Raw genomic sequence first — 16,927 nt, forward strand, 5'->3', positions numbered from 1 at the left:
GAATGCAAGATTCTTCAATATGTGCAAATCAATCAATGTGATACACCATATTAACAAATTAACGAATAAAAACCATAAGATCATCTTAATAGATGCAGAAAAAGCTTTTGGCAAAATTCAACACCCATTTGTGATAACCCCCCCCCCCCAGAAAGCAGGCATAGAGGGAACTTACCTCAACATAATAAAGGCCATATATGACAAACACACAGCCAACATAGCTCTCAATGGTGAAAAACTGAAAACATTTCCAGTAAGATCAGAAACAAGACAAGGTTGCCTACTCTCACCACTATTATTCAACACAGTTTTGGAAGTTTTAGCCACAGCAATCAAAGAAAAAGAAATAAAAGGAATCCAAATTGGAAAAGAAGCAGTAAAGCTGTCACTGTTTGCAGATGGCATGATACTATACATAGAGAATCCTAAAGATGCTACCAGAAAGCTACTAGAGCTAATCAATGAATTTGGTAAAGTTGCAGGATACAAAATTAATGTGCAGAAATCTCTTGCATTCCTATACACCAATGATGAAAAATCTGAAAGAGAAATTAAGGAAACACTCCCATTTACCACTGCAACAAAAAGAATACAATACCTAGGAATAAACCTACCTAAGGAGACAAAAGACCTGTATGTAGAAAACTATGACACTGATGAAAGAAACTAAAGATGATACAAACAGATGGAGAGATATACCATGTTCTTGGATTGAAAGAATCAACACTGGGAAAATGACTCTACTACCCAAAGCAATCTATAGAATCAACGCAATCCCTATCAAACTACCAATGGCATTTTTCACAGAACTAGAGCAAAAAATTTCACAATTTGTATGGAGACATAAAAGAACCCAAAGAGCCAAAGCAACCTTGAGAAAGAAAAATGGAGCTGGAGGAATCAGGCTCCTGGACTTCAGACTACACTACAAAGCTACAGTAATCAAGGCAGTATGGTACTGGCACAAAACCAGAAATATAGATCAATGGAACAGGATAGAAAGCCCAGAGATAAACCCACACACATATGGTCACCTTATTTTTGATAAAGGAGGCAAGAATATACAATGGAGAAAAGACAGCCTCTTCAATAAGTGGTGCTGGGAAAACTAAACAAGTACATGTAAAAGAATGAAATTAGAACACTCCCTAACACCATATACAAAAATAAACTCAAAATGGATTAAAGACCTAAATGTAAGGCCAGACACTATAAAATTCTTAGAGGAAAACATAGGCAGAACACTCTATGACATAAATCACAGCAAGGTCCTTTTTAATCCACCCCTAGAGACATGGAAATAAAAACAAAAATAAACAAATGGACATAATGAAACTTAAAAGCTTTTACACAGCAAAGGAAACCGTAAACAAGACGAAAAGAGAACTCTCAGAATGGAAGAAAGTATTTGCAAGTGAAGCAACTGACAAAGGATTAATCTCCAAAATATACAAGCAGCTCATGCAGCTCAATATCAAAAAAACAAACAACCCAATCCAAAAATGGGCAGACGACCTAAACAGACATTTCTCCAATGAAGAAATACAGATTGCCAATAAAAACATGAAAGCATGCTTAACATAACTAATCTTTACAGAAATGCAAATCAAAACTACAATGAGGTATCACCTCACACCAGTCAGAATAGCCATCATCAAAAAATCTACAAACAGTAAATGCTGGAGAGGGTGCAGCGAAAAGGGAACCCTCTGGCACTGTTGGTGGGAATGTAAATTGATACAGCCACTATGGAGAATAGTATGGAGGTTCCTTAAGAAACTAAAAATAGAACTACCATATGACCGAGCAATCCCACTACTGGGCATATACCCTGAGAAAACCATAATTCGAAAAGAGTCATGTAGCACAATGTTCATTGCAGCTCTATTTACAATAGCCACGACATGGAAGCAACCTATGTGTCCATTGACAGATGCATGGATTAAGAAGATATGGCACATATATACAATGGAATATTACTAAGCCATAAAAAGAAACGAAATTGAGTTATTTGTAGTGAGATGGATGGACCTAGAGACTGTCATACAGAGTGAAGTAAGTCAGAAAGAGAAAAATAGATACCATATGCTAACACATATATATGGAATCTAAAGGAAAAAAATGGTTCTGAGGAACCTAGTGGCAGGACAGGAATAAACAAGCAGATGTAGAGAAAGGACTTGACGACACGGGGAGTGGGAAGGGTAAGCTGGGATGAATTGAGATAGTGCATGGACTTATATATACTACCAAATGTAAAATAGATAGCTAGTGGGAAGCAGCCACATAGCACAGGGAGATCAGCTGGGTGCTTTATGACCACCTAGAGGGGTGGGATAGGGATGGTGGGAGGGAGACGCAAGAGGGAGGAGATATGCGGATATATGTATATGTATAGCTGATTCACTTTGTTATAAAGCAGAAACTAACACCACTGTAAAGCAATTATACTCCAATAAAGATGTTAAAAAAATAAAAATAAAGCATTGAGTACCTATCAGGCACATAGTAAATAATCATAATGTTAGCCATTATCATTACTTGCTTGCTAGCTAGACTACTGACACCTTATTCTAATTGTTCCTATCCCTAGTATATTTCCCTACATTTTAAATCTGTAGCTGGCTTGCAATTATCCTTCCAAAATATCTGCAATAATGATATTTCCTGCTCTCAAAACTTCAGTGGTTGTCCTTTACCTATTGATCAAACACAATCCAAACCTCAATCTTTTTCACTGTTACGCATTTTACACCGTGTTTTAAAATGAACAAAGTATATTGTTACATAAATCCATGCCAAGTTTCCTGAACCCACCATTTTAAGTTGTTCTTTCTGCTTAAAAGTTTCCCCATTTTGTATCTGTTTCTTGAAATCCTGTTCTAGTATTTTTCATGTCCTCCCGTCTCCAACTAAATGCACCTCTCTTCTCCTAAATTACCATAGCATTGTATACATTTATGCTCCCCCAATGATATTTGCTATGTATATATTCTTGGATTATTGCTTTCCTGAGTTTGTTATTTGAATTAACAATGATTATGCATATGATTTGTGAGTATCTACAATAGGCCACACTTCTTGCAAAGTTTATAACCTACAATATCTCTTAACTTTCACACACCTCCCTGAGATAAGTATTATGGGATCCATTTACTTAAGTTGACCATGAGGTTCAGGGATTTTAGGTAACATGCTAAGATCACACAGTAAGGGAAAAAAGCAGTTTTCAAGCCCATGCCTGACTTTAAAGCTCATTCCATTCTACCAACTTGTTTTAAATGTACCTTCTTCGACTAGATTATAGATTCTTTGAAATCAGGAGAAGTATTTTATTCCACTCTGCATATCCTCTAAGCCCTAGCCTTGAGTCTATTTTTAGACATGGAGCTAGCTACTGTGCCACGCATTTGTACATGTTATTTCAAACACTGCTGTCAACAACTCTCTAAGACAGATATTATTATCATTGCTAGTTGAACTCACATATGGAGACTGAGACAAAGATGGTTACAGTGACTGGGTAACCTGTTGTAGATGACACAGAAAGTAAGTGGCAAAGGCTGGATTTGAAGAAAAACAGGAAACTTAGTGAGAACCCGGTGTGTGCTGGGCACTAGCTTAGGCAGGTAGATACTGAGAAGCCATCCTAGACCCTGACGGCAAAGCTCTTGGATCTAGGAACACAGGACATGTGTGAGGAGAGCCATGAAAGATGATTTTAAAGACTAAAAGAAGTGCTTCAGCTCCAACCAGCAAATCCCATCTTAGTGAGGGCTGCATCAGATTAGGCCCATGCATTTTGACAGTTCCACTCAATTTTATCCACTTTTCTCTTGAAGTTTGAAATGTATAAGATTCCATAGGGGATGTTATGAAAAATGTCTATTTTTACATTTAATTTGCACTTATCAAGCTGAGAATTTTTAGGAGACCTAACTTTGCCTCACGGAAAACCCTCTTTAAGTCGTTTTAGGCCTTTTATTCTTAGGAACCATCTGGTGAGAAACCTGGGTTCTTAGTTGGAAACTTTTCATTTATCCTGTTTCTTTTATTTATGACATCTTTCTTCCTTTTCTTCCTTTCTGTTCTATGACTCCAGACAAACTTACTTCCTTCATCTATCTAGCAATGACTTTCCCCTCTTTACTGGCAGATATGAATATATTTATGAATACTACCAGAGAATTAATTAGTGTTAGAAGGATGCTCCACTAAGAAAAACTATGGACTTTGGAGACAAATAGACTGCGATTCAAATGTCAACTCCACCACTTTATAGAAATTTAGCCTTAAGTAAACTCTATAACATGCTCTGACATAACCTATTAACCTATAGAACGGGAATACTAGAATTTATGTTTAGAGTAGTATCTTATAAAGAGTGAAGATATCAATATAGTGACAAACTATGGTGTCAGGTACAAGGGACAATTAGTAAATGAAAGATGTTCTTATCTTTATTATTTAATTGCTATCACCATGCTATTTATAGAATCCATGGAACTGCTAGATGGTACCATGTATTTCTGGACAAGGAATACAATTCAAAGCTACTGTTATTGGTGCTGTTGAGTGCCATGTAGGGAAGATGTCTTCATACACAAATGTATGTCTTGCTGGCCTGTTGTGTTTGTCTCTCAATGTTCTTCCAGGATAATGGACCAGGAATTAAGGGAATCAATCTTTCTGTCTCTTAGACTACATACAATAGCTGCCCAAGGATGTCTCTTGTTTTTTGTTTTTTTTTTTTTTTGCAGTATGTGGGCCTCTCACTGTTGTGGCCTCTCCCGTTGCGGAGCACAGGCTCCAGACGCGCAGGCTCAGCGGCCATGGCTCATGGGCCCAACCGCTACGCGGCGTGTGGGATCTTCCTGGACTGGGGCACGAACCCGTGTCCCCTGCATCGGCAGGCGGACTCTCAACCGCTGCGCCACCAGGGAAGCCCTGTCTCTTGCTTTATAATTTATCAGGTAGCACTTATCAGATGACCACAGAATAATTCACTTTCTGAATAGCTCCTTGCTTACATCCTCTAGTCTAAATATAATGTGAGGTATGAGTAATTTTATTTAATTAAAAAAGGTACAGTAACTTTAATTAATCTGCTTTCTTGTTTGTAGGTATTTGGAAAGTAGACTAATTGGATGCCAGCGCTTTGCTGAGCTCCTGCCGAGCTCCTGTCGAGCTCCTAGTCCTTCCCTTGGCCTCCTAGAAGCCATTTTTCCTTCTACAGGACCTGCCAATGTCTCTCCACCATGTAATGGAAAGCTGGATTTAGTTCCTTCTTATATCTTGCAAATTCTTCCCCTCAGACTCTGGAGGATGTCCAATAGAGTCTTCCTCTGTTTAAACTTTTCCTGATTTCATGGCAACAAACCTATTTCTCTCTGCCAGTGACACAGAGGCACATTTCCTCCTAAAAATATAAAGGAAAACATAATTTTCTACCACTAAAACTATTTTCTAGTAGAAACAATTAATTTAGTCTAATAAGTTTCCTTGCAGTCTGCATAGAAGATCCATATCCTTCCTATTAAACTGACTGACCTTATTGCTCACAAAATTAGAACCCTGACTAATGGCATGTTCCTTCCTGCTCTCAGTCATCTGGTATTAATGGTGCTGTGTCCAAACAGTTTGTTTTTAAATCTCACATAACTTATCAGCCCCTGATAGCAGCAGTGACAGTTTCAGCTTATCCTGCTACATCTACATAATTCAATAAGGCAACATTTATTAAACATTCACTATGTGCCAAACTCTGTGCTTTCAGGGGAAATAAAGCACTGTATCAAACAACTAAACACCTCAAGTACTGGGAGGACACCACATGCCATGGTCCCTGGATTTTTTAAAAGGAAAAAAAAAGTATACTAAAGGTGTTAATAAAGAAGCATTCTATTCATCTAAGGAAGGTCATAAAAGCTTCACAGTTGGTTGGTGCAGTCAAGTCTCAAAGACTAAGGAATTTTCTAGGTGGGAAAGGGAGTCAGGTAGAATAGTAGAACAGACTTAGCAATGATAATCAAATACATAAAGACAAAGAGGGAGGAAATATTATCATATATTCCAGAAGTGCTACGGATTACAATAACCAAAGGACAGGGCTGGGGGAAGAGATGGGAATGCACAAGTTAGGCCAGGGCCAGATATGAGGATCTATTAGGTCAAATTTTGGACTTTAGATCTTATTCTGTTGATACACCCATCAAAGTATCTCAAGCTTGGGACTGACACGGTTAGATCTGCTTTTAGAAAACCTCACTTATCCACATAATACAGGACAAAGTGGAGGAAGAGAGACCACGTGGAAGATTCCATGATAGCTCAGGCTGGAAATGTAAGAGCCTAACTCAGGGAGGTGATGAACATTCACAAATAACGATAGATACTTTGGAAGCAGATACATGGGTTTCAATTATCGCTCACCTCATTAAAAACGTGTGCCTTAGCTGGACCTCATCTTGTCTCCAAGCCTCATCTATAAAGTATGGATAGTGGTATTACTCACCTAAGAAAAATGTTGAGACCCAAGTGATATAATTCATTCATCACAGTGTCTGGTTCACTGTAAATGTTCAATGAAATTGTTATTTGTGTTAACATTATTGCTATTGAGATATCTGCATTGATAATAGGAAACAAGAGACATTTACTAGATATACTCAAGATGTACAAGTGAGAAAGAGAGAGAGATTTGAACAACACCAGGCTTCACTGGTAAGATAACAACATTAACAGCTATTGCTTATGGACAACCATTGATCTGACCACTTCATATATAACTGCTTGTTTAGTTTTCACAACTCTAAGACAGGAAATATTACTGTCATCATTTTACAAATGAGGAAATGAAGGCATAGAAAGATAAACTAACCTGTCCAGGAATGTACACTGAGAAAGTGGCACTGCCTGAAACAAATCCAAGCAATCTGTTTCTGGAATCTTTATATTTTACTGTCTGTCTGAGAGCTTGCTGGGGATTCTTGGAGGTAACCGTTCGTTACAGACAGCAATTGTTCACGTATGGCCAATTAAAGTTTGTCAGTGAGGAAGATTGTTCTTGCTTTACTGTGTCCATGGGAAGCTGATGACTATTAGTCTCTGAGTATGGTGAGCCTAATCTATAAGTAGTATAGACTGTATTTCTGTCATGTTCCCTTGCAATTATTGCATATGGGTGATGGGATGAGTGAGGCTGGATGGGAGCCTGGAGGCATCGATCCCCTTCATATCAGCTCTCTGCCCCATCAGTTTCATATACAGCACTCCAAACCCAGAGCAACTATGACACTCAGCTCTATATTTCCTAGGTTTTATCACTATTTTCTAGCACATGGTAAGATGACTCATTCCTACATGCTCAACTGAACAAAAGTGAATTGAAAAACACTGAAGAAAGAAAAGAATATTAATTACTTAAAGGAAAAAGACAAATATTTCATTAGATGCCTTGATCAATAAAAAGCCAGTGATTTCCTAGCCCAAATGTCATTCCATCCTTTTTTATTAGGTAGATATCCCATAGAGGAATTCTTTAAACCAATTTGTGAACATAGCAAAGGCCATTTCATATAATCCTCATTAAAACTCATTGAAAAATATTTTATTACCCTACTAATCACAGAAAATCAGAGACCAGTGCAACTCAAAAATCTAGATGGGCTTTCCAAAAGTATAACAACAACAATAATAACATTACTATTTATTGAGACTCTAGTGTACACCGAGTATTACCACATTTCCCTTAAATGCATACACTTCTGTCTGTACATATTGTTATCTGTTACCTGGTCTTTCCCTGACATTATATTCTAAGGAGGGCTCTGCCTGGTAAGACTGATTCTTGGACTTCTGAGAGGGAAAGTCAGGAGGAATGCCAGAGTGCCAGAAGGCAAAAAGAGGCATGAGGATGTCACACTTTTGAGGTGAGAGCAGTAGGTATGAAAAAAAAGGTTTTAAGAAATCTTGAGGGAACACTGGATTCCCTTCATGGAGTTTGAAACATACACACACGCACACACACACATATATATATGTGTATGTGTATATGTGTGTGTATATATAGTAAAGGAACTGAAGAACCCAGGTTATTGGGAATTTACCTTTGTTTGCACAGGTTATGTTTTATCCACCAGAATACCTCCCTGGGAGGAACCACATGGTGACGGCTAAGCATTCCCCTTTAGTCACCTCTGTTCTTCACAGCGACCATGCATGGAAGGCAGATATCTGTGCCACATTTTATATTGGAGGGCCCTGAGGTTCAGAGAGATCAAAAATTTTCACCTGAGGCCATATTGGTAACCACTCATGGTCCCGGTCAGAACCCAGATCTCCTCTTTCCAGTGTCCAGCCTCTGTCTGCTGGAGACTCACTCTCCGGTCTGTTCTTTTAATGACCTAAGGCATCTCTGTGTCCATGCCCACAGGAGCTTCAAATAAAACCAGCAATAGCTTGAGCTACTATGCACAAATTCTCACTTTCTCCTATCTCTTTTGAACTTGATCCTACACTGGCTTCATTTAGTCCCTAACATATTTAGATCTATAACCCAGTAAGCTCTCATTTGGTAATCATTTGGGCTCAGTAAGCTGCTTTCACACAGGCTTTGACAAGAGAAGGATGAGTAACCCCACTGCTCTGCCCTGTGGAAGACCCTGGCATACCACCCAGTCTTCAGACCTTTCTCCTCCAGGGAGCAGGGAGAGATATCCAATCTCTTAAGTATTCATTTTATGTATGAAATACTTTTGTATTTTACCATGACATGTTAATTTAGTACTGCAAGTCCCCTGTCTCTCTCACTTCATTGAAATAGTCACTATCATCACTCTCTTATAGTACGACACTATTCATTTTGTAATCTGCTTTCACATACATTAGTTGTTCTAAGAGTCACCAACATCTTATGAGACATAGGGTCAAAGCAAATTTGGAAAATGAAGGGAAAAAAGCTAATCATAAGCAGCTACCCTAACACAACAGTGATGGTAACGAGGAATCCCTATTTTTTTTATTCATGTGCATTTATTCTATTGACTTATTTAACATTATGTAATGGACTTTCTTCTTGGTACTATATAAAACTTAAATTTAATTATGATTCTAGTTTTAATAAAAGCTATAATTTCCCAACCAACCATATTCACTGCACTAGGTGCTTTACACACACTATCAATTCATTCTTAACTTAATAAATACTATTAAACAGGTAATGTTTTACAAATCAGAAAATTAAGTTTCAGAGAGATTGAATAACTTGTTCAAGATAACTCTATAATTTTGTGCTGTTAAAAAAAATTCTTCTCAATGTTAATTTTCATATGCACTTTATTTTTGCTACTACATGTAACACTGAAGTAATCTTTATATAGTGTGTTCTTTCTTTTTTCTTCCTTTGCATTAATTCTTTAGGTTCATTTCCAAAAATCAATACTACCAGATCAATATATATATACTTTTTAAGTCTATTGACATAGGCTGAAGAATAAAATGCTCCAAAGTAACCAGCAATAATTTACACTTACAGCAGCCATTCATTTCATGGAACAATTTGCTAGATTAGTTTGAAACATGCTACCCATTGTTTTTCTAATTTTCATTCCTTTGAGCACATTTTTTTTATGTGCAACTGAGAAGTTACATTTTCTCTTGTCTGCATTAATCCTTTACCACTTGCCTACTTATAGACAATTTGTAATTATATTTACAGTCTAAGAGTTGTGCATGCACGTGTGTGTGTGCATACATGAGAGAGAAGAGTCTGACAATCCCCTTCAGAGGATGCATCTACTGCTCAGCATCCATCCCCCCATCTCCTGGCCACAGCACCTGATTTGCCTTTAGGAACCGTGATCCTTCCACACTAGGTCCATGTGGTGTGGATGCCACCAGTATCCTCCTAGTAACAGTAATGGGGTAAGACCTGTGAACCGTAGTCAAGATTGGGGCGATGGAAGACGTGCCCAGATATTTTGATGGAACTATGGGGAATTAAGTTCTCTGTAACACCTAAACCAGTAAACACAGTCTCAAAGTTCACGGTACCATTTTTTCTTCAAGGAAAGTTTTCCTGGGAATAAAGTCATCACTGAGGAGAGTAAAATAAAAACAGAGAAAGAGACAGCACTGGAAATCCCTGATTCTTCTAAGACTGAAACGAAGCCTAAATGTGATCCTTTTGGCCATGTGAGACTCTAATTTATGTCAGTTGAGTTGGAATCTGTCACTTGCTATCAAACACTACATCTATCTGTCAGCTTCCTGTGCATAGCCTCCACTGGTTCTGATAGTACCACTTGTCTAAACCAGGCTTCTCAATGGGTCCCATCTACTTCCGGATGCTCTTTCTATTTCCTTTGTCAAGGGTCTACACGTTGGTTATAAAGCCTGTCCTGAGCGTTCTCAGAAAAGAGTTCCCAGATGATGATTTCCCATCCCTGCTGATTTCTTAAATTTCTTGCTTCATGTTGCCCTCCCTGGCACTCCACTTTTTTTGATCTAAGTCCTATGACTCTGCCTAGAAATTCTCCCAGATGATGCCTGAATGTCAGTATTCCAAGTTCTTTAAATCCACTTGCTGTGTATTACTGACCACCTTCCCCAGAGCCATGGCTGTAACCCAACTGCAGTCATGTCCTAAGTGTGGAATTCCACATCAATCGTCAGGACAGCATTTCATCTGTCACCATTAGCTTTAAACTCCCAAGTAGGTAGAAAGTACTCAAAAATATTTTTTTGACTGAATGATTGCATGGATTAATTTTAGTCATATTCTGTCATATTTCAACCATCCTAAAGAGGAAAACATCTTTTTATTTTATGTTTTACATTTGACACATTTACATTTGACACGTTTGACATTTGACACATGTGAATGTTATTAACATGTATTCTTCACCGCCTATGTTCATGGCTTGCACAGCTAAAGCTATTGCTGAACTTTAAACTTCCTAATAAACAAGATTCATATTATAAGGTCACAAGTGATCATGACAACCAGAAAATTGCAAACAAATAAATGATTCCATCCAATTATGGTCACAAGCAGGTGAAAAGCAAACAACTAAGAAACTGAAGTAAATATATTCTCCCTTAGGACCATCCTGTAGATTGAACAGATGCTGGTTCTGGAATAGAAACGTCTTTCTGACCAGGTCCTTCTGGGAATTAAACACGGTCTAGAATTAACCTAATATTGTCTCAGCCTTAATCACATTGTCCTCTTTTGATGTCATTCTCTGATTCTTTTAGGGAAGCTTAGATGTACTCAGGCACATGTAATTCCTTCTTAACCCTTTTATCTGCAGACTTTCATATCTCAAATTTTGTTAATTGACAGCAGGATTTTTTTTTACAAAATCAGGGGAAAATTTTTTATTTCCCTATTTCCTTCATTAACGTTTCTGGTAAGCACCTTAAAAAGAAGACACTTTTCTGTCCATCCCCATCTCCCTTCTCTCTTCCCTCCTGCTCAACTGCCAAGCTCTTTCCCCTCTGTATACCTGGCTCCAGACATAAGAGATTAACTTCTTGGTTGATCTTCTGGGGCCAAGTATTTCCTAATCATTTTCTTTCCAAATAGTTTGATTCGTATCTTAAAATGGTGGTGTCATAAGAATATATGATTTTAATCTAAAAACCTTCAAAGTCAAGCTCAATTTTTATGATTAATTTACTTACTAATCTCTAAATATCTCTTCATCTGGGAAAAAGGTTTTACAACAATACTTAAACTATATAACGATGTCATTTCCGTCCTTCACACTGAACACGAGCGCTGCGCAGCCAGAGGCCCTGTTGTCTTCTCTGCGTATCTGCTGCTCAAGATGTGCTTGCTCAGTCGTGACCAGTAGGACACACATTTGTTACTGCCGTTTTGTAAATAGAGGTGTTGCCGTGAATGATATGAGGACAGCAAGTCACTGAACAGGGCTTATGTAATTTCCCCTACTCTTTAATAGCACTGAGAATAGTTTACACATAAAATCTACATAATCCCTTTTATTTCCTTTATTAAAAAAAGGCTGTGTTCTTTTCAGCCTGCCTCAGTTCAAGGATACACACACTTACACATATGTACATCTTCCCTGTAAGTATAATTATAGATTACAGACTAATTAGAGTGTTATTTATGCCTGAAGATTATATACTAATTATATGTGAAATTATTGTGGGAAACCTGGCAAAGGCAATGTGAGCAACTGCTATAAAATCATAAGTGGATGCTGTTGCATTTTATGATTATTTGTATCATATGAAACAGCAAGTTGCCAAATATCGAACCAGAAGGGTGTTGTGAACCTGTTATCCATGTCCTTTTAATGATGCTGAGCCTCGGCAATGCCAAAAGCACAGCTTGCTTTGGTTTCAAGGACGGCAGCCCTGGAGACAGAGCTGAATGTAGAATTTGTGCCTATGATAGAGCAAGCACAAACCGCCGTGAGATGTGTTACAGATGCTTATTTTGGAGTCTGGAGATAAGTGGTGAACATGGAGCTAAGGGGTAATCATGAGCTACTGGGTAAAACCGTTAGTTTTCTAATTATTGTCATTATCATCATCATACAAGCAAATACATACACAATAAAAATAAAATAGTGAAGCAGTTTGTGCTTGTTCTGTGCCAAGCACTGTTATAACACTTTTACATGTTACCTCATCACATCCTCCCATTAGTTCTGTAAGGGTCATCCTGTGAGGTACAGTATTTTTGTTTTAGAGATGAGGGACCAAGAGACAGAGAGACTTTGAATCTTAGTCATACAATTATTAGGACAAAGACAAAGGATGCCAGTTGATCGTTGTTCTCCCTCAATTTCTTTCGCCTTGGCCTTAAACATATGCACAACAATGCACGTCTTTGTTTCCTTTCCTCCAGTCTCTGGAAGGGGAACCACTTCATCTGCCCAAATCCTGAACACCTCCATGGTCTGCTCCTTTGAGCGCTGCTCCCTTTATCTTTCCTTTACATTCAACTGCCCTCCTCCTCTGCTGACATTCTCTTGGCTCACAAACATAAGATTTTACTCACTTTGAAAAACATCCTTTCATAACTGCCTCTCCATAAATCGACTAGCCTACCTTATTCCTATTCAACATCAACATTATACAAAAGGGGCCCCGTTCACTTTCTCCACTTTACCTGCTACTCACACATTAGTTTATGAGGCCATGGAAGCCCCCCACCCCGTAATATCTAATATCTCCACGGACGAATAACTAGCGGCTCCATGTATCGTCCTCTGGCTCGCTGTGTTTTAATGCAATCGTCTACGGCACACACATCTCTGTTTTTGAAAGGATCCACTCTCTTTGCCTATGGGTCGTATATGTCTCCTGATCTCCCTTCATTCCCTGAGCTACTGTGATTTGCCCTGCTAGATGCTACATTTTTTCACCATTTTATTCTCAGCCCCTAACATACTTTCTGGCAGATAATAAGTGCCTGATAATAGTTGAATGAATGGAGTGTAGAGTGAAAATGCATTCCGAAGGTGAAAATTCGCTTTTATTCATTTTTCATGCTCTGAAATGATATTTGTTTACTGACTTTTGTCTTTTCTGTCTCTTGACAATAGAATGCATCCTCCACGAGGAGAGAAACTTGTGTGACGCAGTCATACTTTCAGCCTAGACATACAGCATAACCTGCCAGGCAGTGGGTGCTTAATAAATATGTGTCCAGGGCTTCCCTGGTGGCGCAGTGGTTGAGAGTCCGCCTGCCAATGCAGGGGACACGGGTTCGAGCCCTGGTCTGGGAAGATCCCACATGCCGCGGAGCAACTAGGCCTGTGAGCCACAATTACTGAGCCTGCGTGTCTGGAGCCTGTGCTCTGCAACAAGAGAGGCCATGATAGTGAGAGGCCCGCGCACCGCGATGAAGAGTGGCCCCCGCTTGCTGCAGCTAAAGAAAGCCCTTGCACAGAAACAAAGACCCAACACAGCCATAAATAAATAAATAAGTAAATAAATAAAATTTTAAAAAAAATATGTGTTCAGCTAATACATGAATGCATATATGTACCTTGCTGAAAGTGAACACCAACCAAAATCAACAAAAAGCAGTGTGTAAAGATGAGGAAGCCGTTAAGGAACAGTGGGAAAAACAAAGAGACAGAGGAAGAAAGAGGACAAAGCGGTATCCTCTGGCAGGAACTACATTTGTCTGACTATATGTGTTAGTCTGCAGATGTGTGTTTGTATGTAGAACCACTCGTGTTAGACTGTGTGTAAGACGATCATGTGTCAGACTGTATCTGGGTGTTTGTATCTGTGTTAAGGTATAAAAATTAATGCTAGTTAGCTTCTGCTATCAAGGTACAGGGAATGGAAGTATTATGCTTTAGCATCTACCATGGGCAAGTAACAACAGAAGGGGACAAGCATAAATGTCTGCTTGCATTTCACATCGGTATTTTAAGTTTGTAATCATGTGGAGGAATCAAACCTTTAAACACATTTTGTTTCTTATGGGGGCTGATAGAAATAGCTCAGTAAGTCACAGTTTCATGAAATTTCAGTGCTTGATGTGTCTTAGGGCTCATCCACAGAGTTTTAGCAACTAAAGGAGCTGGTAAAATCGATGTGAATCATCATCAGCAGGAGCCGTTCCAGCCTCTTCAATTTCTGCTACATGAAGATGATGATGGAAGAGAGAAAAAGAAGCTTCCCCTGGTCCATTTGATGCAATGGACCGTAATGGGGCAGTGCCAGAACATCCAGGGCTTTGCTACTACCGTAAATACATGTCAGTGATGGTGCCCCTTCGATTCTAAGAAAGACAGTAAAAGGGCAGGAGGTAAGGCAGCCAGGAAGGATAGGTTTGCTCAGGTATCTTTTTGACCTTGTTTGGCAACAGGCATTTAAATGTTAACAGCCCCTCATCTGGACCACCCTCCTGTGCAGACCCTCCTGCCAGACTGTCACCTGGATTAGAACATGAGTGGACACAGAGCTTAGTAGTCATAACCTTGAGCTTTGGCATAAGTTCCTGGATTCAAATATTGGCTCTGCTACTTACTAGCTGTGTGACCAGTGACAAACTACCCAGATTCTCTCTGACCTACTTTCCTGGGGATAAAAAGCATTTGTAATTCACAGGGCTGTTGCAAGGATACACTAGCACTATGTTTTTGGAGAAACAGATGAGATAAATGCGTAGAACACACTGCTTGGCACATAGTAAAATACTTCAGTATTTTTAAAATTATTTATACAGTTGTTTACATCCATTACATTATTTGATACTTATAATTTATGTTGGAGAGCATCATTTTTTTTTTCATTGTGTGGATGAGAAAACTGTGGTTCAAGGGACTGAATTGCTTCCTAATAGCTATTCAGGGTCCATGCTATCTCTTTGCCTTTAAACAGTTGGACTAAACTTGAACAATGGTCCAATATCCAAGATCCACACAAGCCCAGTGTTCTTAACGTTTCCCTTCTCACAGAGGCATCCTGTGAGGCTTTCTCCCTCTATTTGGAGACCTCCCTTTTGGGAAGTGCTCAGTGCTTCAGATTCTGCTGACTTCGGCTTAGATTCTCTGCTTCAAACCTGTCTGTGTCTCCCTAAACTGGCTCTTCAGGTTTGACACTCTAGACAGTCTTTGTGATCACTATGCTTAACTCTCCTCAGAAAGGGACCTTCCATCACCCTTTGCTCCATGCCCTGAAGCGCCTCCCCAGCTCCACAACAATTCCTGGCTGAACGCTACCGCCAGGACGTCAACCTAAGTCTAGAACACAGGTTTCTTGGGGAGAAAGCCTGGGTTCCAGAGTGGATCAGACTCTTCTCACCCCATGTTGCTTGGTCATGGTCTACATCTTAAGCTGTTTTGCTTTGTCTTCTACCGCTCACCTGTCCTCAGGTACCCCAATCCATGAACTCATTTCTGGTCTTTTGTGCAACAACTGAACTGCAGGCATGATGCTTCGTTTTGTCCCTATTCTCCTCAAATATGACTCTCATTTCCACCTGGGTTCTCTGTGTCTCCAGCCACAAGAAAAATATCTTATTCCATCCAGTGCAGACCCACCTGCTAGAGATTTCAACCTCAGAGTTAGTAAATCGTGTGCTAAGGCTTGAACCTTTTATTTTTCCATTCCAACCTTTTGCAATTCCTTATTGACCATCCCAGCACACACTGTGGAACACGCAGACCTACTAAAGGAGGCTGGTGGCTCAGACAGTAAACATAAGAGCAATGCCAGCACACGATCAGCTGATAATTACATCATTTCAAGAGCAAGGATTCTTTCAAAAATGGAGACAGATTCATATTCTCCCCCCACCCATCTGAATCTATATTAAAGTCAAGGTTTTGGCTTTTTTTTTTTTTTCCAATCTGACCTTCTCATTTGGGAGGAGAATAGCCAGATGGTACCAGATGGGGATGTAACAGTGTTACACAAACCATGGCCTCTGGGGATGTCTCCACAAGCACCACACATCATGAGGGTGCCACTGCACTTCTTTCAAAGTGTCCACCACATTCTCCAACTCAGCGTGGCATCTGACAGGGATTAGTGGTGACACCTTAGAGGAGAGGGATGTGTGAAGAATGTTTGCTCATCCCTTATTTATTTTTCTCCTTTCACTAGTTAAATCTAAGGGACACTTCTACTCAGAACCTGCCATTATTTTGCCTTGACTACTGTGTGACCTTCCTCTCTGGGAGCCGTCTCAGAGGAAGGATTCTGGAATGACATCAGAGTTTGCTGGTCTTTCACCCTCTCCTGCTTCATCACCCAATATTGTGGAATTTATCTTTGGTTATATTTTTCTAACTCATAAAGCCTTCCATATCAATCCAAGTAGACAACTTGGGGGTGACAGAGGAGCTGGCATGATTCACCGTGAGAAACACTCTGAGACGCATCCTCCATTCGCTGTTCCCACATCAACCATGACCCTTCAGAG

This window comes from Lagenorhynchus albirostris, chromosome 17 (genome assembly GCF_949774975.1).
Source record: "Lagenorhynchus albirostris chromosome 17, mLagAlb1.1, whole genome shotgun sequence".
Classification (NCBI taxonomy): domain Eukaryota; kingdom Metazoa; phylum Chordata; class Mammalia; order Artiodactyla; family Delphinidae; genus Lagenorhynchus; species Lagenorhynchus albirostris.